The 22274-nt window shown below is 44.4% G+C and overlaps 1 protein-coding gene and 1 long non-coding RNA gene across 2 annotated transcripts in view; both read left to right on the forward strand.

The window, feature by feature from the left end:
• The window catches only part of LOC143989146 (fucolectin-like), a 565918-nt gene that overhangs the window by 269729 nt on the left and 273915 nt on the right, over positions 1–22274 (forward strand). The window lies entirely within an intron of this gene.
• Positions 1–22274, forward strand: part of LOC143989145 (uncharacterized) — a 43874-nt gene that overhangs the window by 9033 nt on the left and 12567 nt on the right. The window contains exon 2 of the long non-coding RNA XR_013276995.1: positions 16450–16571. This is a non-coding gene — a long non-coding RNA (uncharacterized LOC143989145). The remainder of the gene's footprint in view (positions 1–16449; positions 16572–22274) is intronic.

Genomic DNA, 22274 nt, shown 5'->3' on the forward strand with positions numbered 1-22274 from the left:
ATCCTTCCGCAGGCTTTGCAGGATCAGGGAGGCCATGCAGAGTAGGTTAGCTGAGGCATTTGGTCCGGAGTCCTCTGGGTCACTAAGGATGACATGATCCGCAGCCACCTCCTCCCAGCCACGTACAAGTCCATGGGTTTCTTGGGACTGTAAATGATCCCTTAAAGACTGCTTCTGATGCTGAGTTCTAGGCTCCACCTCCATACTGACACAATCCTCCTCCTCTTCCTCCTCTTCCTGTGTGGTTGGCGGACCAGAGGAACACTGTCTGGATAAAGGGAGCCTTGAGAGGTAAAGAAGTCCTCCTCTTCTTGCCTCTGTTCTGCCTCAAGTGCCCTGTCCATTATTCCATGCAGCGTGTGTTCCAACAGGTGGACAAGAGGGACAGTGTCACTGATGCATGCACTGTCACTGCTCACCTTGTGGATTCCTCAGATGGTGACAGGACACTGCATGCAGCCCTGATCATGGCCCACTGACGTGGGGAAAAAAAACAAGCTCCACTGGCCCTGTCCTGGTGCCATAGTCACACAGGTACTCATTGATGGCCCTCTGTTGCATGTGCAGCCATTGCAGCATGGCCAACGTTGAGTTCCACCTAATGGGCATGTCACAGATTAGGCGGTTCTTGGGCATGTTAAATTACTTTTAGAGGTCAGCCAGCCGAGCACTGGCATTATATGACCAGCGGAAATGCACACAGACTTTTCCTGGCCTGCCTCAGGATATCCTGTAAGCCCAGGTTAAGGACATGAGCCAAACAGGGCACACGGGTCAGTTGTCCCTCTCGGAGGGCAGAGAGGAAGTTGGTGCCATTGTCGCAAACCACCATTCCTGGCTTGAGCTGGCGTGGCCTCAACCACCTCTTAGCCTGCCCCTGCAGAGCTGACAGAATCTCTGCCCCAGTGTGGCTCCAGTCCCCCAAGCACACCAGCGCAAGCACCACATGGAATCTTTTTGCCTGCGTACTTGCGTAGCCCCTTGAACACCTACGGAGCACCGCTGGTTCCGAGGACAAAGCACAGGAAGAGGCCATGGAGGAAGAAGAAGAGGAGGGGGTGGAGGAGAGAGGTGTGTCAGAATCACCAGTAGTCCTGCATCCTTCCCAGCTGCCAGCAGTCACCCAATGCGCCATGAAAGATAGGTAATGTCCCTGTCCATGCCTGCTGGACCATGAGTCAGGGGTAATATGCACCTTACCGCTGACCACCCTGTCCAGCAAGGGCAAGACATTGCCTTCCACATGCATGGAATCAGAGAGCCAGAATCACCTTCCGTGAGAAAAAGTGGCATTTGGGAACCTGCCACTGAGGAACCGCACATTGCAAAAACTCACGGAAGGGGGCAGAGTCTACCAATTGAAAAGGCAGCAGTTGAAGTGCTAGCAATTTAGCCAAGTTTGCATTCAACCCCTGGGCATGTGGATGGCTGTGAGTGAACTTCTTTCGGCGGTGCAGCAGCTGGGGCAGGGAAATTTGCCTGGTACAATCTGATGTTGGTGTACCGATAGCAGATTGCCCGCAAGTACTTGGCTGTGACACACCTAATTCTACACCTTCATTTGTCTCAGTGCAGGTTTCAGAGAGGACTGAAGGTATAGTGGGGTTGGAGATCCCAGCTGATGAGGAGCAAGGAGAGGTCCGCTTTGTTCTTTGGTGTGGGTCTTTTAGGTACTTTTGCCAGCGAACTGCATGGCAGGTCAACATATGTCTGGTCAAGCATGTGGTGCCCAAGCGGCTGATGTTTTGGCCACACGAGATACACTTGAGACATATGTTGCATATAGCAGCGGTGTGATTTTTTTTTTTATATCTTATTTTTTATTAAATTTTGCACAAAAAAAATAACAGCAATATAGGAGTTACATTTTCGTGTAGATGTAGTCGTTGCTTCCATTTGGGAAGCTTAGTATACCAAAAGCAAGTACATTGAAAACATAGATGTACATGTTAATGGGTAAGAACAAATCCTGAGAGGATGAGAGCACCATCAGTCACCCCTGAACACCCCTTCTGGGAACTAACTGTGTCCTGGGGAGAGTGACAGCGCTGCCCAGTCCTGAGCTATAGTAAGTATAACAAATTGCAAAAGTAGGGGTGAGCACTCAAAAAAAAAAAAAAAAGGAAAAAGGAGGGAGGGGTAAAGTTAGCAGTCACCGCAGTAAAACCAATATTCTTTAACATCTAATATCATAGTCATTTTACGCTGTCGCTGTTTTGCATCTATACTCCGGTTCTTCGGTGTGAAAAAGATAAGTATCAAGTGGAGGGGACAGAACGTGAAAAGTCACGGTGTGACACATGAGGATGTGGACGTCGTTGGATTGGGGGAACTGATTGACCGCACACATCTGGAGTCCTTAATCCACGGGTTCCAATTCCGGAAGAATTTGCCTGTTTGGAGATGAGCTTTGGCAAAGCTATATTCCATCTGGAAGTTATCGTTGAGTATGGTAATGACGTCTTGGACAGAAGGGGGATAAGTATTTTTCCAGTTTCTAGCTAATGCTAGTCTTCCCGCGATGAGAATGTGGGTGGCGACGGTTTGGGATTTTTTGGGCCACGTAGGAATCATCAGGCCCATGAGGAGATCCACCGCAGGTAGATTGGTATGTGAGGGGAAGCTTACTTTGAGCAGGTCGGATATTTGATTCCAAAAGACTTTAAGCGTGGGGCATTCCCACCAGATATGCATGAAGGATCCTGGAAGACCACAATTTCTCCAGCAGAGATTAGACGAGGTAGGATAAATTTTGGCAAGTCTACTAGGGGTATAGTACCATCGGTGAAAAAGTTTTTGTCCGGATTCCCAGTGCGCGGTGCAATGGGAAAATTTTGACGGTAGCGATAGTGCTCGCGATAGTGGCAGGGCATGTGGGACGTATAGGTTCCATTTTTCTGACTGAGTACGTATGTGCTTTTCCGCATCCTGTGATAGTAAACCATATAGGTATGAAATGCCTTTGGAAGAGGGTTTCCTTAACCGGAAATATTGTATGATCGGTAACAGAATAGTATCTCGAGTGGACCATTTAATCTTAGCAAGTAGCGATCTGATCCTGAGGTATATGTAAAACGTTTTTGAAGATAGCCCGAACTTGGAGCTTAGTTGAGCAAAGGGCATCAAGGCGTTGGAATTGAAGAGATGTCCGACAGTGTGGACGCCTGCCTCAAGCCAGGGTGTCAGAGGAAGGTCCGGTAGTAGCAATGAGACAGCTGAGAGTGGTAAGTATTGCAGTATGGACTGTGGTATTCCTTTTGAAAGTTGAGGGAGAGATGTCCACACCCTGAGAGATGCCGTTATTGAGTCCAATTGGGAGTGCGTGGGTACAGGAGCTAGGAGAGCTGCACAGAGGTATAGCTGGAGGTCCTTGGCTAAAACAGATGATTCTATCTGTGACCAGTTATAGATTGTGTCAGTGTTCCACCATTGATTGAGTTGGTCTAGAATGACAGCTTTATAATATAGACCAATGTTGGGGGACAGCAATGTTGGGGGACATAATTGGCCAAAGCCACCCTGGCTTTGGCCAATTATGGCTCTCCGTTTTTTATGCACTATGACCCGCATGCTTGGCCAATCAACAGCCATCAATGCACTGCGATGCCGCAGTGAATTATAGGCTGTGATGCGCCACTCGAATTTGGTGCGAGTGGCCCATATCATTGGGAATTCGGCAAACGGCCCAACAGATGATGTTCGAGGAGAACATGGGTTCAACTCAAACTCAAAACTCATCCCTACCCGTGACCCATTTTCAGCAGACAGCAGGCTCAAGCCCACTGTCAGCTGATGTCACCAGAGCTGGTCCAGGCTTGCGAAAGATTGTGACCATATGGTTGGAATCCACCCACATGCCTGGACTGGCTGCTGAGAGCCTGAGCAAGCTGTTCCGGCCCCCTCCATAGCTCAGTGCTCCATTGAGCATGGGGGGGGGGGGGCAGAGCAGCGAGCCAGTGTTAGTGTAAGTATGATTCAGAAAAAAATCTAATCCTGTATTTCTTTTTTAACTGGTAATTGTGTGGTTATGCAGCATTGTATGTAAATGACATTTTTGCTATTTTTCACACAAATAGAGCTTTCTTTTGATGATATTTGATCACCACTCAATTTTAAATGTTTTATTATATAAACAAAAAAAGACCAAAATTTTTTAAAATATACATTTTTTTTTACTTTCTGCTATAAAACATATCCAATAAAATATTAACAAAATAAAACTTCTTCATAAATTTAGGCCAAAATTTATTCTGCTACATGTCTATGGTAAAAAGAAAATCCAAATAAGTGTATATTGATTGGTTTGTGTGAAAGTTATAGTGTCTATGAACTATGGGATATATACTGGAATTTTTTATTTATTTGTATGTTCATACTAGTAATGACGGTGACACCTTATGCCACGTACACACGGTCGGATTTGCCAATGGACTAAGCTCCATCGGCATTTCCGACGGAAAGATTTAGAACATGTTCTATATCTAAGTCTGTCGGAAGGAAAAAGTCCGATGGGGCATACACATGGTCGGAATGTCCGATGAAAAGCTCCCATCTGACTTTTTCTGCCGGAAAGTCTGGCCGTGTGTACGCGGCATTAGTGATACTAATACAGTGATTAGTCCTAATACTATACACTGTCCCTGTACTATTGACACGGGCTGGGAACACGTTAAAGACTTATTTTTTCAACCAGACTAAATATGTATGTACTGTAAATATAGTGATATAACATATAGGGGGCACTAGTGATTACCAATTCTATCCCATCAATGCAAATTATATACAGTGCCTTGAAAAAGTATTCACACCCCTTGAAATGTTCTCCATTTTGTCATGTGACAAACAAAAACGTAAATTGATATTATTAGGATTTTATGTAGACCAACACAAAGTGGCACATAATTGTGAGGTGGAAGGAAAATGATAAATGTTTTACAAATAAATATGTGAAAAGTGTAGCTTGCATTTGTATTCAGCCCCCTCGGAGTCAATACTTTGTAGAATCACCTTTTCACTGCAATTACAGCTGCAAGTCTTTTTGGGGATGTCTCTACCACCTAGGCATATCTAGAGAGTGACATTTTTGCCCATTCTTCATTGCAAAATAACTCAAGCTTGGTCAGATTGGATGGAGAGCACCTGAGAAAAGCAATTTTCAAGTCTTGCTACAGATTCTCATTTGGATTTAGGTCTGACGTTGACTTTGAGTGGGCCATTCTAACACATGAATATGCTTTGATCTAAACCATTCCATTGTAGCTCTGGCTGTATGTTTAGGGTCGTTGTCCTGCTGGAAGGTAAACCTCTGCCCCAGTCTCAAGACTTTTTCAAACTCTAAAAGGTTTTCTTCTAAGACTGTCCTATTTTTGGCTCCATTAATTTCCCCATCAACTCTGATCAGCTTCCCTGTCTCTGTTGAAGAAAAGCATCCCCACAACATGATGCTTCGACCACCATGTTTCACGGTGGGTATAGTGTGTTCAGGGTAATTTTTCTGCCACACATAGCGTTTTGCTTTTAGGCCAAAAAGTTAAACTTTGCTCTCATCTGAACAGAGCACCTTCTCCCACATGTTTGCTGTGTCCCTCAAATGGCTAATCATAAACTGAAAACTGGCCTTCTTTCAACAATGGTTTTCTTCTTGCCACTCTTCCATAAAGGCCAGATTTGGGGAGTGCGCAACTAATAGTTGTCCTGAGCTATGGATCTCTAAAGCTCCTCCAGAGTTACCATGGGCCTCTTGGCTGCTTCTCTGATGAATGCTTCTCTTGCCGGCCTGTCAGTTTAGGTGGACGGCCATGTTTTGTTAGGTTTGCAGCTATGCACTACTCTTTCCATTTTCAGATGATAGATTGAACAGCGCTTCATGAGATGTCCAAAGCTTGGGATATTTTTTATAGCCTAACCCCTTCTTTAAACATCTCCACAATTTTATCCATGACCTGTCTGGTGTGTTCCTTGGCCTTCATGGTGCTGTTTGTTCACTAAGGTTCTCTAACAAACCTCTGAAGGCTTCACAAAACAGTTGTATTTATACAGAATTTAAATTACACACTCTATTTACTAATTAGGTGACTTCTGAAGGCAATCGGTTCCACTAGATTTTATTTAGGGGTATCAGAATAAAGGGGGCTAAATACAAATGAACGCCACACTTTGTTTGGCTATCCCATAAAATAGACAGATAGCCTCTTACATGAAATGGTGCCCAAATAGCACTAATACAGCCCGTAAGTTTAACTAGGAACCAGGAACCATTGTGCGTTCCAATTACAGTAAGTGACATGCCAGAAGCTCCACCTCTATGCATTTTGTCACAATGACGTCTTCTGTCAGCACTGTTGATTGGCCGATTTGGATGCCATGATACCGAAGATCAAATTAGCTAGTATCAGCGCCATTTTAATGGGGTCTAGGGCAAAGCCTAATGTCCGATTATCTTATAGCTCCAAACTACTCTTGCTGGCTATATCATTTACATAATGCCTGAAAATATATCAATAAAAAATATTACAAATATTACACTAAAGACCAACGTGTTCAACATATACATTGTTCACTAGGTGTCTAGGTGTCGGTTTGGAAAGGAAAACTCAGATTGGATGTGTTCTATGGACTTTTTCATTTTTCTCAAGTCATCTTCCAGGACGGCACACCTGAGAGATGAGAGGCTCCTCCCTACAGGAAACACAATCAATCGACAGCTGTTTTAAGTCCCCACCCTTCCCCTTGATCCTCAGTTTTTGATTGTGTTTCTCCCTACACAGCGAAACTGTTTGTTTTTTTCCAAATGACCCGAAGCCTGGGGCTGGTGGTCTCCCCCTGGGAGCCGGACCACAAGCCTGGGAAGCCTCTGGGTCTGGTAGGATATTCTTGTCCTTCCTGTGGGGTTCCCCTATCTTTTCCTCAGGGCGGGCAGCAGAAATTGGAAGAGCCCCCCTGAGAGCTGAAGGACCCTGGGTACAGTGGTGTACCCAGAACTTCAGGGGCCATTATCCTGTCTCCCCCTCCTTACCTGTACAGGTGGCTGTTCAGACGGGGGTGCTGGACATCGGTTCTTTCCAGGGGGATCTTGTCCCCGACTCCTGGGTCCCCGGTAGCTCGCGTGGGCTGCCGGAGAGGGCGTGGCAACAAGCACCCGCGTCATTTTCAAACTTCGGGAAAATGGCGGCGGCGTTCTTACCCAGGAGGGAAGGCTGAGAGTCAGTAGGAGCAGGCGCCCACATCCTCCTTTCTCGAGAGCGGGGAGGCACCAGTTTACTACGGTGGATGTCTGCCTTAACCGCCTCAGATATGAAGATGGGAATGAGGAATGGAAGACATTGCCCCCCCCCCCCCATGTATATAGACTGACTGGTACAGTGCAGGACACAGCCTAACCTGGCACCTCCCTATGGGGACAGCAGTTGGGGGGGGGGGGTGAGCACTTTGGCGGCTATCCTCCTTGCGTGTGGACCATAAGGATGGAAAAGCAAGCCCGCTGGCTGTGGCAAAAAGAGGAAGACGACAACGGTGAGTACTTTACTTTTCTTTTGCCTTGGGAATTTAGCTGCAAAATCCCCAATTCCAGCCAGAGGGTTTCTGGGCATTTGAGATCTCCCCTGGGGTCTGGATTCAAATAGCCCTTAAGCTTCTGCTAAAAACACCAGCTGCAGCCCCTCTTACATCAGAGAAGCTGTATGGTGGACAGGTGGTGCAGAGGAACGAGTGTGCCTAAACCACCTCAGATGAGAAAGAGGTAGGTAGGCCATTGCTCCCCCTTCCCCGTGTATATACTGACTGGTGCAGTGCAGAACCTGGGGTCGGGATACAAATAGCGCAGACGCCACTGCTAAAACCACCAGCCACAGCTCCCTCTTACAGCAGAGACACTGTGGTTATCGCAGCAGTAGGTTGCCAGCCTCTCCCTACATGCCCAGTTGTGGTACATTTAGTAGGGATGAATATAGCGTACAGAGGGGACCTGGTAGATACAAAGTTACTTACAGGCCAGGTATACCACTGAACAGGTTATTAATTGGGCAGTGGTTGGTGGATTCAGAAGCTCCCCTGGTCAGCAGGTGCACTAGGTTACCGGCCCTATTAGCCCAGCTGCTAGGAATCTGAAGTTGCTTCACAATGTTTAAAAGCTGACCTAACGTTCAAGGATGGGCAGAGACCAAGCTTCTGTGTGGCACAGTAGGGGTTCCCTTGTCACAGATCCTCCTTTTGGGGGTTGCCTGCTATAGTTAACTTTCATAAGTTCCAACCTCCCACTCCACCTTTACACTGTGTTTATATTATAGTGTAGGAGGTAAGAAGAAACTTTTTTTATTGGTTTGGGCTACAATCCACTCAGTGGCAGATCTAAAGGCGATTCACCATAGATCGCTCCCTACATCCTTTTAATTGAGGATTTTCTGTGCAAACCTATGCAAGAGCTACATAATTGATTGTTTGAAGCCTGCAAATAGCTATTTACCTCCCAGGCTAAACTGGTAACCACCTCTTCTAGAGAGGTCTTAAATTGGTCTCTAGGGCTGGGCTCATTGAGACTTTAGTTGCTGATCAGCACCACCTGGATTTGTGCTGGCTAGCGTTTGCTCAGTCTATGGAGGTAAGGTAGGACAACAACTACTACTAATAGTAGGGTGTCCAACCATTTTAGGATCTGTTCCTTCACTGGTGGTGAAGGTTTAGTATCTACAGCCCAGGCTATGCCTATGAAATAAATTGCCTGTTGGTTATTTCATAAAGGGATAGACCATGACTCCTCATTGGCTGCACACCAGTAGACCTCCAGTAGTGAAGGTTTGTGCTTGCTGGGATGTTTTTGTGGCACAGCAGAAATACACATTGAGATTTGTGACATCTCTGCTTAATAAGGGCTATATTGCTGTACATCAGAAATGCACTGCACTGAAGCTTGTTTGCTGTCCTTTATATACTAAAGGTACTGCTTTGTTTGGCTACAGATCAGAAAAATACAACAGTGAAGGTGGTCTGTACTTTCTGGTTTTGTGCTGCACAGCAGAAATGCACATCATTGAGTCTGGTGACATCTCTGCTCATAATGATTATATTGCTGCACATCAGACATACACAAGATTGAGGTCTGTCTGTGGGGCTTTGTGTCCTGTTTTACTGCCTTGTTGGTTACTTATCAGAAAGGCAGCAGTGAAGTCTGATGGTCCTGATTTGCGTGGCATTGTGCTGATTCAGACAGTGCTATTAACGGCAATGGCTGCCGAGTTTAAGCATGCGATTTGACATGTTGAGTCGCATGACAAATCATTTCAATATGGAGGTGCTATCTCTATTCATAGTGTTTTATTGTTGCACATCAGATTTATACAGCATTAAGGTCTGTGAGGTTTTGTGTCCTGTATTACTGCCTTATCAGAAAGGCAGCAGTGAAGATTGATGGTTCGAATTTGTTGGGCTACATAGCAGGAATACAAATTGAACCCCTGCCAGGTGTAGTACATATACTGCCTTTGGTAATCCATGTAGCACCACAAAATGGTGTTGTGCTGATTTTAGCCATGCGATTTGACATGTTGAGTCGCAAGGCCAAATCGCTTCAATATGGATGTGCTATCTCTATTCAGAATTGTTATATTGTTGCACATCAGACATATACAAGATTGAAGGTTGTCTGTCCTTTTATGTCTTGCATATACTGCCTTATTGGCTGCATATCAGAAAGGACACAGCAGTGAAGGTTGCTTGTCTTTTTCTGATTTTGTTTTTGCTGCTCAGCTGAGAGACACATTGAGGATGGTGGCCTCTCTGCTCAGTATTGGTATATTACTACACATCAGACATACACAAAGATTGAATGTTTGTGTCCTGTATGTCCTATATTTACTGCCTTATCGTTTGTATATCAGGCTAAGCAGTGTTTCTCATGGATCTACCTTTCTGCATCTTAGGGATACACAGCAGGGGTTTGTTGGCTGCAATCCTCCAGGGAGTCACAGCATTGGGGACCCCTTACTTGTTCGACCTGAAAATTGCTATTTGTTTTTTTCCCTGCGACCTGTGTAATCTTGAGGTCTGTGGATCCAGGAATCAGGGACTGCTGGTGTCGCACAGACACAAATGGTACCCATTGGAAGCCATAGTATATGACTTCTCATGCGTCTTGCAGTCCCAAGTCGCAGGTTGGGTCGCACGGGTGTGGGAACCCTAAACTTATCTGTCCCTTCTGATTGAGGTTTTGCTACACAGCAGGAATACTCATCATGACGTTATTGTTTTATTTTGCAGCAGACCAGAAAGATTGCAGCTGTAAAGGCTGTCTGTCTTTTTCCTCAGTGTCTGCTTTTATGTTGTTGCACAGCAGAAATACTCAAGATTGAAGCTTGTTGGCGCTTTCTGTTTCAGAAAAACGCAATGCTGCAGGTTGCTCGTGTCCTTTCTCAGTGTTGGTTCTATCTGAACTACACTACAGAAGTGCATGACAGAAAGGATTGTCTTGTGTTCCATATTTTTCCCTGTGGCATAGCAAAAATGCACAACACGGGAGTTGGTGTTCATATTAATCTTATAACTGTGGTGGTTTGTCAGAAATACACAACATAGAAGTTTGGGTCTTTCTGTCTTTATATTTATAGCCTTGTTTTGCTGTACATAGGTAAAGCACAACAGTAAAGGGGGTTCCTGTCCTTTCCGTATTTATATATCAGTTATGACCTAGCTAGCTGCACTAAAGAAATACGCAGCATTTAGGGTTTGCTTGAGTCTTAATGTTTTTACGTCTTGGCAGCACATCAGAAAACCAGACTATGAGGACTGTTTGTCTACATTGAGGTTCAGATTTGGGTCTCTTCCCATATTTGATATATTGGTTTAGCTAGTCACACTCAGGCACACAACATTGTTGTCTATGCTGGTGTCCTTTCTGTCTAAATCTATTGTGCCGTGCCCACAATCTATGATCATTCTATTTGTGATATTAATAATGCATGTATCACCTTTTTGTATTTCAGCCTTCTTTTCCATGGAGGGGCCAGGAGTTCGGGCTGCAGCTGCCACATGTCAGAAAACCTTGACCACTTGCATTCAGGGATGCCAGAACCATTTCCTAGGGTTGAAGCCCTGTAGGGTTATGGGACACTGGAGGAAGGGGATAATGAATCACCCTGTTTAGTAAGAACTTGGAGAGTTCTGTTCAGAGGAGTATTAGGGCCTGAGGATGAAGTATAAAGATGTATACCCGATCGAATAGGTTTCGGCTCGGTGCATGGCCTTCATTTTGCCCTTTTAGCAAAACTAGACATAGCAATATGGGTAGTCTACTCCTGCTAGGGACTTTAATCTCCTGAAGAAGGCTCTCAGGCGTAAGTAAGGACATAGATTGGGCGTGCCTTAAACCCAGGGTTCAAGCTTCTGTTAATCTATTTCCCTTAAGTAGGCTTCCCTTTAGTCTTTTGCTGACATAAAGATAAAAAGGAAGCAGTTTTATTTCCCTCAACAGGATAGTGTTAAGACAGGCCCTCTTATTGATTAATGTAGTGTCCTTGTCTTACACAGGTCTCTTATTTATCTTTTTAGTGGTTCTAAGTAACACCTACAGGCATAATAGGCCATGGTTGTTAGATGTGTGAGATAGGCAACATTGCTAACCTACAAGTTTAACATGTTTTCTGATTCCATTTTTAAGAGCCCATTTCACCTAGATACTGCATCTGAAGCGGAAAAGGCAGGAACATCTGTGGAGCAGACCTGCAGATCAGCCGCATGATCCAGCTAAGATGCCTTCATCAAGCATATGAGCGTATGGAGTGGAGGTAAAGCTCACTGCAGAGCCAAGGTTCGCCAAGAGGGTTTTGCAGTGGCCCCACCCTAAGGTAGGCCTGAGGTACTTGTTTATCCTCTCAGGTGTGCCGTCCTGGAAGATGACTTGAGAAAAGTACCAGTTACTTACCGGTAACTGTCTTTCTGGGAAATCTTCCAGGACGGCAGGCCTACTTCCTGCCCGTTGGAGGAGGGAAAATTCTAGAACACTAGAAAGTGAGTACCTATGAGGAATGATTTCCCTTGTGAACCTGGTTCAGGAGTTACTTCTCTACAAACTGAGGATCAAGGGGAAGGGTGGGGACTTAAAACAGCTGTCGATTGATTGTGTTTCCTGTAGGGAGGAGCCTCTCATCTCTCAGGTGTGCCGTCCTGGAAGATTTCACAGAAAGACAGTTACCGGTAAGTAACTGGTACTTTTTTGGCCCTAATTCTTCTGGAGATCACAGGAGCACGCTTCGTTCTGCACTCCTATGACCCATATTCAGCTAAAGCCTGCTGTTGGCTGATGTCATTCTGCTGGTCCAGACCCTGGAGAGATCCTGACTTTAATGTCAGGTTCCATCCAGATGTCTGGACCAGCAGCTGGCTTAGCCAGAACCTGAGCTAGGCCCTTCTGTCCCCTCCATAGGCCGGTGCTCTAGTGAGTGCTGGTGGGGCACTCACTGCTCTCTGAAGACCAAGAACTGAGTGATCAGCGGTCTTCAATTACTCAGTTCTCAGTGTAGAGGCAGCGGGGGACAAATGCTGCATCCACCAAGGTGAGTATAAATGTTTTTTTTAAATATTCCCAAACTTCTCTTTTAACCTTTATATTGTCGTCTCTGGTTGAACCATGTTCACTACCTGCATTCTTTGTAGTCTCTATTGCTTTCTATAGTTCCAAACTCACCTCACTATTGCAGTGCAATGAAGCACTTATAATAAAGCACAATTCCAAGGAGAGAGAAAAACCATTATGTTTCTCCATTGTGCATAAAAGAAGGAAGGCTTGATTGTCCTTTTGACAAAACTGCTTGGCTCTCTTCACTTCACAGGTCAACAAATCTATTAACCTTTTCTAAAAATAGAAATTTGAAGAGATAGATAGATTGCATATCACCAGTACACCTAAACATTCCTTCCGAATGTGAATTTATTGTAAAGTCACCAGTAGAAGCAATGTTAAATGTATAAGGGTCATAAAGGTTCTCCTTTGTCATCAGTGGTCCCAAAAGGTTGAATGTTGCCAATGTTGCCTTTACTTGTGACTTTATAATACATCTTGAAATTGAAAAAAAAAAACAAAAAACAATATTTGTATTATTATTATTGTGCGCTTCCAACCTTGTGGGAACAGTAGGGGGAAGGCCTTTTGTGTTCCAGCATGACAACCAGCCACCATAGTAAAAGCACATGCATAATAATGGATAGATAGAGGGCAGGTGAGCCTGGAGGGAGGCCACACCTTTTACTATGGTGGCTCTCAAAAAGAGTTAGGACTGCACATAATACTGGGGTGCCATGAAGTGGCTCTGCCACCTATGCATGTATTTACAAATGTGTGAAAACGAAACTTCTATTTTAAATGCATGCTGTTAGACAGGATAATTTGCTTGGCTGCAGGCTGGTTGGTAAGTTGAACAAAAGATTATAGTGCACACATACAAAATGGCACTAAAATCCCACAAGGCTATTTAAAGCACCTGAACATAATAGGCAAATAAGCAAATATGGGGATTTGGTCGCACCACATGGCCAAACAGTGCTTAAGCCCCCTACTACGTCAAAGTACCCCATTTTCAGTGGGTCCTACACTATTCATAGAATGGAAGATCCCACTTCTCAACCATGGGAGAAATATACTCCTCCTATAACTGAGATCATGGACACTCATTAGAAGTACTGGTGCGGGATGATGAGGTGCTCCATCCCAAGGGGTCTGGTCAGGACCCATATAACAGGCAAACACAGACTTGGGGGGGGTACACCCTAACTATGCATCACATTAAAGATAGCGATAGCGATAAGATAAGATTAATTGGGATTTGGTTTAATAGAGTCTGAGATGACTTGCATAGTGCGGAATGTAGTCATGTAACATAGGGAATATACAGTGCGGAGTGTATGGCATTGGGTATGGTAGTATGTGCAGGAGAGGAGTGTGGAGTGTACAGCAGTTATTTTTTGTTTCTCACAGTGATTAGGGGTGGTGGGCGTAGTGGACAGTGTCAGTAGTTTTTTGTTTTTATCGTTTTCTCTATTTTTACAATTTTGTTTATTATTTTCTTTAAATCATTTTTTAAAATATTTTTTTCACAGTGCTTCTGTGGAAGGGGTGGGGAGTATGTGGCGGTGATGGTGTCAGTAGGGCAGTGGACAGTGTCCGTAGTTTTTATTTTTACATATATTGTTTTTTTTTATTTTTTGTTTTTAATTTACAATGCTTTTTAGGGGGAGGGAGTTAGGGCAGTGGACAGTATTGGTGGGGCAAGGGGGTGGTGTCAGTAGTTTTTTATTTATTTTTATGATTACATTTTTTTATAATATTTGTTTACAATTTCATATTTTTTAAATATTTTAAGCATTTTTTAATCAACCCTGTTGGGGGGGGGGGCTTTGGTAAGATATTTGGGGTCTAGACAGACCCCTGACATCTCCTCTTTGAGACAGGAAAAGGGACTGAGGACACCCAGTCCCTTTCTCAGCGTTGAATATGAATAGACAGAAGACTGAGGCCCCTGTCCATTCATAAACTGAGCAGAGTAATCACTCTGCTCAGTTCTCACAGGACACAGAGCGATCTTGCTCACTGTGTCCAATTCAGAAAAGGAAGGGGTCGGGAAATGACTGGTCCCTTCCTCGGCTTGCCATCCTGACAGATCCCCACATCCAGCAGGAGAGGAGAGGAGGGAAGCCGGCTGCGGGGGACAAGGAGAGGGGCGGAGGAGGAGGACAGGGAGCCGGAGAAGAATAGAGACTGGGAGAAGGACATGGAGGAGAGCCATAGAAGAACGGGGGGAGAAGAAGGGGGGAGAAGGACATGGAAGGGGGCCATTGAAGAACGGGGGGAGAAGAATGGGGGAGAAGGACATGGAAGGGAGCCATAGAAGAACGGGGGGAAAATAAGGGGGAAGGACATGGAAGGGGGCCGTAGAAGAACGGGGGTAAAAGGGGGGGAAGGACATGGAGGGGGGGCCGTAGAAAAACAGGGGGAAGAAGAAGGGGGGGTGGATACGGAGGTGGGCCATAGAAGAACGGTGGGAGAAGAAGGAGGGGGAGAAGGACAAGGAGGTGGGCCATAGAAGAACGGGGGTAGAAGGACACAGAGAGGGGCTGGAGGAGGAGGATACAGGGAACAGTCGGGGATGATCTGTGCAGCGGGAGGGGGCAGCTCCCTGTATAGCTTTTTAGCCATCATACATGGGAGGGAGAGAAGGAGAAGCGTATGTCAGCTATACAGGGAGATCCGTGTTCACAGCTGTTCCTCCTGCTGCACTGATTATCCCAGACTGTGAACCAGGGGACCATCCAGGATCACCCCCCACAGCCAGGATAGCACTTGCGGGTGTTTGGGTGCCGCCCTCCAAATGGAGGCGGCTCCCACACCGTGCGGGAGACTTGGAATGTCTGTATGCGCCATCCTTCCATGTGCTCCTTGCTGCAAAGGCCAATTATAGGTGGGGGCTGGGGCCATTTGTTTGTTCCCATGGCATATGCAGAAGACACATATAACCACTGTCTTTTATACATTGAGATTCCTGCTCCTGTTACCACTTGCAATACTATACTCCTATTTGGATTCTCTTTTATTTGAAAACTATTGAGCTTCTCTGTACAACATGTAAAGCTGAGCTCCAGGAATTATCAGTATTGCATACATATATTGGTCCAGGTTGGCACACGTAAGTATAAATTGTGGTGTTCAGGGGTGTAAGCACCTGTGGCAAACATTCCTGGATGACACACAAAGCCCTCGTAAGCAAACAAAGTCTTTATTTCTCAAAAGGTAGCAAACATAAGGTCAAACAAATGTGGCTTTTCTTCAGCTGTACAACATAAACAGAAACTAGTTTTCTTCCAGTATACACTATAACACAATATATAAAAATATAACACAAAAAAAGAAAGTGCCTCATTGACTCTAGCTTGTAACTGCAGCTACTGTGTATCTGGATATCGAAAAAGTATTTGAAAGTATTTGCTGCAGAAGTAAAATAATTAAAGACTATTCATTTTCAATGAAAATAATAATATATAATAAGGAGAGAAGGTATTTTACTTATCATCTAATAAGGATAAAGCGCCACATCCCCTGAAAGATAATTAGAAATGTAAAGATGTATTTGGGATTTTTAAGGTGCTAAATTAGAACAAAATCATTTATAAAAAGTAGAAATTTATTAGAGCATAAAATCAAACATACAAAAAGTAAATATTGATATTACAGTACTAATGCATGTGCTGACTGATTTCATCTCTACGTGTTTCGCCTTGGTAATTGGCTTCTTCAGGAGAATTAATTGATATTAGACACAATGAGCAGCGTATATTCAAAAGCTATTTGCATATAAAGTGAGGCTCCAGAGTAAATGATTTTGTTCTAGTTTAGCACCTTAAAAATCCCAAATACATCTTTAAATTTCTAATAATATATAATACATATTCATGAAATAATTGTCATTGCAGGTGGAAATGGAACGTGCCGTCTTAGCATTACTGCTTATTGGGAGCTGCATTGTGAGTGTCGCACCGCTCTACACGACACACGTGCACACTGCAATAGAATACATCAAGAAAACATTCAATCTGTAAGTATAACGATCTATTCATGTAACCATATTAGTGATTATGTCCCATGACACAAGAACAATCCCATCGCCCGCAGCAACTCGCCAGCAATAGGATCAAGAGGTCACTTATCTTTGTATGGAGTCACTCTCTCAATAGATGGACCATTGAGATGTTGCTTCTTTGCATCTCCTTCAAGAGCAAGAGCATAAAAAATGTTCAAAAGTGCCCTAACACACATACAGTGAGGCTCCATGCGCACTAGCGTCTTTTTAAGCTAAAAAACACTGTACAAAAAAAAACACTTTGTAATAGCATTTTAGCAGCATTTTAGGAGCGTTTAACCACTTCCCGACCAGCCGCTGCCATTATACAGCGGCAGGTGGGCACGTTCCTGCAAATCGCTGTAGCTGTACATTGGCCCTTTAAAAAGCTATAGCAGGCACGCGCGCGTGCTTCACAGCGAAGGGAACAGATGCACGTGGCCGTTGACCACGTTGTCCGCCGGCCACCTGAAATCGCAGGAAAGAGAAGCAGAATGGGGATTTGTCAATGTAAACAGACAGATCCCCATTCTGTCAGGAAAGTAGAGAGAGATCTGCTGTTACTACAGGAACAGCAGATCTCTCTCAACTATCAGGCAGTCCCCTCCCCCCACAGTTAGAAACACCTCCCAGGGAACGCTGTAAAGATGTCAATGGTCCTAAAAAAGTGTCAAAAGTGTCCAATCTGTTGGTCGTAATGTCACAATCCCGCTAAATAATAAAAATGCCATAAATCTACCCCTATTTTGTAGAAGCTATAACTGCGCAAACCAATCAATACACGCTTATATTATTTACCAAACATATGTAGAAGAATAAATATTGGCATAAACTGATGAAGAGTTTTGTTTAGTTTTTTTTTTTCATTTTTTTGGATATATTTATTATAGCAAATAGTCGAAAATATAGGTTTTTTTTTTTTCAAAATTGTCTGAATTTTTTTGTTTATAGCGCAAAAAATAAAAATCACAGAGGTGATCAAATACCGCCAAAAGAAACCCCTATTTGTGGAAACAAAATGGACTTCAATTCTGTTTGGGTATAGTGTTACATGACCGCGCAATTGTCAGTTAAAGCAACGCAGTGCCATATCGCAAAAAATGGCCTCCTCATTAAGGGGGGAAATCTTCCGGTCCTTAAGTGGTTAAGAGCGTCTAGGACTGTTTAGGAGCATTAGCATTTTATTGCCATTTTTCCAGTAAAAGGAAAAAAAAGCTAAAAAAAACACTATTAGTAGCGTTTAGGAGCTTTTAGCAGTGTTTAGGAGCGTTTCTGCTGGAAAAACGCTCCAGGAAACTCTACAGAAGCAATTTTTTTCTGCTCCTAGATGCTAAAGCTCAAAAAACGCTAATAGCCTAAAGTAGTGTGCATGGACACATAGGATAACACTATTTGGCTTCTAGAAGCAGAACAAAAAAAATGCTAATAACAGCTTTTAGGAGCTTAAAAAAATGCTAGTGTTCATGGAGCCTCAACGCATTTTTTAAAGTGTTTTTCAGCTGCTAGACTCCAGTAGGAGAAAACAGACATTTTTGAGCTAAGGTGTGCATGAGGCCTAAGACTTTTTTGGGTTTCTGTTTTTTTTTGCAAAGTTTTTGTGTCCGAATTAAAAAAAAATTGTATAAAAAACAAAAACAAAAATAAAACTTCTTTGCAATACTTTGTGACATAATCATAATTTAAGGAAATAAAATGTTTTTATTTTACAGTGGCACTATTTGTTTTCAAACAAACACAGGTCAAAAAAATTTTTTTTTTAATTAAGTTTGGTTACTTTTGTTACTTTGTTCTGTTAATTAAATTTAAAAAAATTATGTTTGCAAGACAATCACACAAATAAATCCTTGTTTGTCTTACAAAAAAAAAGCATATATCTATTTGGTATCTTAAAAGGAAACTCCACTTTCATGGGGACAAAATATAACCTAAAAAAATATTGCATTTGTTGTAAAATTATTACACAAGTCTTATTGTAAGTTAATGTTATTTCAAATGACTTTTCCTTTTCAATCTGCAGAGCTGTGATTTTCCATAAAATGGAAAGCAATAGGGCAACTTGAAGACATTCCGTACACAGATGGTGTACAGAACGTTAACCCCAGAAATGTAATTTCCTGCTTGTATTATTGGCTTACTGAGTTTCCCAGAAGTCTGCACTAAGATACAATTCAGATTTGAGCATCCCCTGCAAGAAACCCTTTATGACCAGAGCAATTTTTTTTGCCATTCAGCACTGCACTACTTTAAAGCAGAAGTACAGCAAAAGCTTATCTGGCTGTACTTCTCCAGTGGCTCACAGGAGTGCAATTTGTTCTGCACTCCCATGACTAAGGATGAGCCGAACACCCCCCGGTTAGGTTCGCACCAGAAATTGCGTACGGACCGAAAGTTTGCGCAAACTTTAGAACCTCGTTAAAGTCTATGAGACTCGAACGTTCAAATGTGCTAATTTTAAAGGCTAATATACAAGTTATTGTCCTATGGATGTTATGGGCCTGCCCCAGGGTACATGTATCAATGCAAAAAAATATTTAAAAACTGAAGTTTTTTCGGGAGCAGTGAAAGTGAAAAGAAAAAGTGAAATATTCCTTCAGGCCCTATATACTCTGAACAGCAGTATACAGGCGGTGCCAACAAGACAGGGACTGTAGGTTTGTTGTTAAGTAGAATCTATTTGTAATTTTGAACTGGTACATTTTTAAAGTGTAGCTCCAGCCAAAAAATCTATTTTTAAGCTTTGTGGAAAACATCAGGTGCTTGGTAGCTGGTGGTGATCCAAGACTGATTCATTTTTATGAAGGTCAGTCGATCAACCGAGTCAGTGGACAGGTGCACCCTGTGATTAGTTACAAAGCCTCTAGCAGCACTGAATGTGCGTTCGGAAAGAATGCTGGATGCAGGACAGGCCAGTAGCTCAATTGCATACTGTGCAAGCTCTGGCCAGTGATCTATCCTCAAGACCCAGTAGCCCAGAGGATTTTCGGTGGGAAAGGTGTCCAAATCTAATCTTGACCCTAGGTATTTCTGCACCATGTAAATCAGACGCTGCCGATGGTTGCTGGAACTGATCATACCTTGGGGCTGCGGACTAAAAAAGTGTCTGAACGCATCGGTCAGATGTCCACCTTCTCCACCGCTCTTTCTGTGACTGACCGAAGCCTCAGCAACAGGTTGTCCAGGACCAGGAATTTGTAACCTCCCAGTCTCTGGGAACGCGTTGCACAGACCTTTCTGCAAGACCTCCCGAAAATGTTTCATCCTCTGCTCCCTCTGCAACGGTAAGATAAGGTCCGCAACCTTATTCTTGTAACGTGGAACAAGGAGGGTTGCCAGCCAGTAATGATCCCTCTCCTTGATCTGACGAAAATGAGGATCCTTCCGCAGGCTTTGCAGGATCAGGGAGGCCATGCAGAGTAGGTTAGCTGAGACATTTGGTCCGGAGTCCTCTGGGTCACTAAGGATGACATGATCCGCACCCACCTCCTCCCAGCCACTTACAAGTCCATGGGTTTCTTGGGACTGTAAATGATCCCTTAAAGACTGCTTCTGATGCTGAGTTCTAGGCTCCACCTCCATACTGACACAATCCTCCTCTTCTTCCTCCTCTTCCTGTGTGGTTGGCGGACCAGCAGGAACACTGTCTGGATAAAGGGAGCCTTGAGAGGTAAAGAAGTCCTCCTCTTCTTGCCTCTGTTCTGCCTCAAGTGCCCTGTCCATTATTCCATGCAGCGTGTGTTCCAACAGGTGGACACTGCATGCAGCCCTGATCATGGCCCACTGACGTGGGGAAAAAAATCAAGCTCCACTGGCTCTGTCCTGGTGCCATAGTCACACAGGTACTCATTGATGGCCCTCTGTTGCGTGTGCAGCCATTGCAGCATGGCCAACGTTGAGTTCCACCTAATGGGCATGTCACAGATTAGGCGGTTCTTGGGCAGGTTAAATTACTTTTAGAGGTCAGCCAGCCGAGCACTGGCATTATATGACCAGCGGAAATGCACACAGACTTTTCCTGGCCTGCCTCAGGATATCCTGTAAGCCCAGGTTAAGGACATGAGCCAAACAGGGCACACGGGTCAGTTGTCCCTCTCGGAGGGCAGAGAGGAAGTTGGTGCCATTGTTGCAAACCACCATTCCTGGCTTAAGCTGGCGTGGCCTCAACCACCTCTTAGCCTGCCCCTGCAGAGCTGACAGAATCTCTGCCCCAGTGTGGCTCCAGTCCCCCAAGCACACCAGCGCAAGCACCACATGGCATCTTTTTGCCTGCGTACTTGCGTAGCCCCTTGAACACCTACGGAGCACCGCTGGTTCCGAGGACAAAGCACAGGAAGAGGCCATGGAGGAAGAAGAAGAGGAGGGGGTGGAGGAGAGAGGTGTGTCAGAATCACCAGTAGTCCTGCATCCTTCCCAGCTGCCAGCAGTCACCCAATGTGCCATGAAAGATAGGTAATGTCCCTGTCCATGCCTGCTGGACCATGAGTCAGGGGTAATATGCACCTTACCGCTGACCACCCTGTCCAGCAAGGGCAAGACATTGCCTTCCACATGCATGGAATCAGAGAGCCAGAATCGCCTTCCGTGAGAAAAAGTGGCATTTGGGAACCTGCCACTGAGGAACCGCACATTGCAAAAACTCACGGAAGGGGGCAGAGTCTACCAATTGAAAAGGCAGCAGTTGAAGTGCTAGCAATTTAGCCAAGTTTGCATTCAACCCCTGGGCATGTGAATGGCTGTGAGTGAACTTCTTTCGGTGGTGCAGCAGCTGGGGCAGGGAAATTTGCCTGGTACAATCTGATGTTGGTGTACCGATAGCAGATTGCCCGCAAGTACTTGGCTGTGACACACCTAATTCTACACCTTCATTTGTCTCAGTGCAGGTTTCAGAGAGGACTGAAGGTATAGTGGGGTTGGAGATCCCAGCTGATGAGGAGCAAGGAGAGGTCCGCTTTGTTCTTTGGTGTGGGTCTTTTAGGTACTTTTGCCAGCGAACTGCATGGCAGGTCAACATATGTTTGGTCAAGCATGTGGTGCCCAAGCGGCTGATGTTTTGGCCACACGAGATACACTTGAGACTAGGGATGAGCTTCGAGTTCGAGTCGAACTCATGTTCTACTCGAACATTGCCTGTTCGCCTGTTCAGCGAACAGTGAACAATTTGGGTTGTTCGCAGCAAATTCGAAAAGCCGGAACACCCTATACAAGTCTATGGGAGAAATCTAAAGTGCTCATTGCATAAAGGGTAATATGCAGGTTACTGTCCTAAAAAGTGTTTGGGGACCCGGGTCCTGCCCCAGGGGACATGGATCCATGCAAAAAAAAGTTTTAAAAACGGCCGTTTTTTCAGGAGCAGTGATTTTAATAATGATTAAAGTGAAACAATAAAAGTGTAATATTCCTTTAAATTTCGTAGCTGGGGGGTATCTATAGTATGCCTGTGAAGGGGCGCATGTTTCTGGGGCTTAGAACTGTCCCTGCACAAAGTGTCATTTGTGCAGGAAAAAAAGTCTTTTAAAATCACTTGCGGCTATTGTTGGGTCCCGTAATACAGAGAACATTCAATGAGTGTTCTCTGCATTAGCCGACAATTCATTCATTCATTGATAAAAAAAAAAAAAAAAAAAGCGTGGGGGTTCCCCTAAATTCAATTACCAGGCCCTTCAGGTCTGACATGGATATTAA

Source organism: Lithobates pipiens, unplaced genomic scaffold (assembly GCF_037356315.1).
Source record: "Lithobates pipiens isolate NorthernLeopardFrog02 unplaced genomic scaffold, aLitPip1_a1.2 Scaffold_18, whole genome shotgun sequence".
NCBI lineage: Eukaryota > Metazoa > Chordata > Amphibia > Anura > Ranidae > Lithobates > Lithobates pipiens.